This window comes from Argentina silus (assembly GCF_951799395.1).
Source record: "Argentina silus genome assembly, chromosome: 5".
In the NCBI taxonomy this organism is placed as follows: Eukaryota; Metazoa; Chordata; class Actinopteri; order Argentiniformes; family Argentinidae; genus Argentina; species Argentina silus.
In genome coordinates, this window is record NC_139659.1 from 16,922 (window position 1) to 17,500 (window position 579).

Below are 579 nucleotides of genomic sequence, written 5' to 3' on the forward strand. Positions count from 1 at the left end.
AGACAGACAGACAGACAGACAGACAGACAGACAGACAGACAGACAAACAAACAGCCAGACAGCCAAGAGAGGCAGACAGACAGACAAACAGCCAGCCAGCCAGACAGACAGGGGAGGCAGACAGACGGCTAAACAGACCGACCCGACCGAGAAACAGACAGACAGACAGACAGACACACACACAGGAGAGGCAGACAGACACACAGACAGACAGACAGGCATGAATGAGTGAGTGAATGCGTGGCTGGTGTTGTGTGGTGCTATGAGGCCGAGCAGAGAACTATTGTCTGAGGCAGAATGAACTAATACCACCCTCCTGATCCACACCAATCAGCACTTTCTGACCCGCGGGCCTGAACGGCCCTAACCTGGCACTGGCACACATTCCCCCGCGGCCCATTGTGACAGACTAGGGGGGGTGGTCCTGAAATGGGAGGGGTACATCCAGAATAATAACAATGTATCTACAGAAATGTTCTAGTTTTAAAAACGCTGGATAAAGACGACCAACCATACAGTGTGGTACTACATGCTACTGATCGACGGCTAGCTAGCTAGCTACTACGCTATCTGCATTTA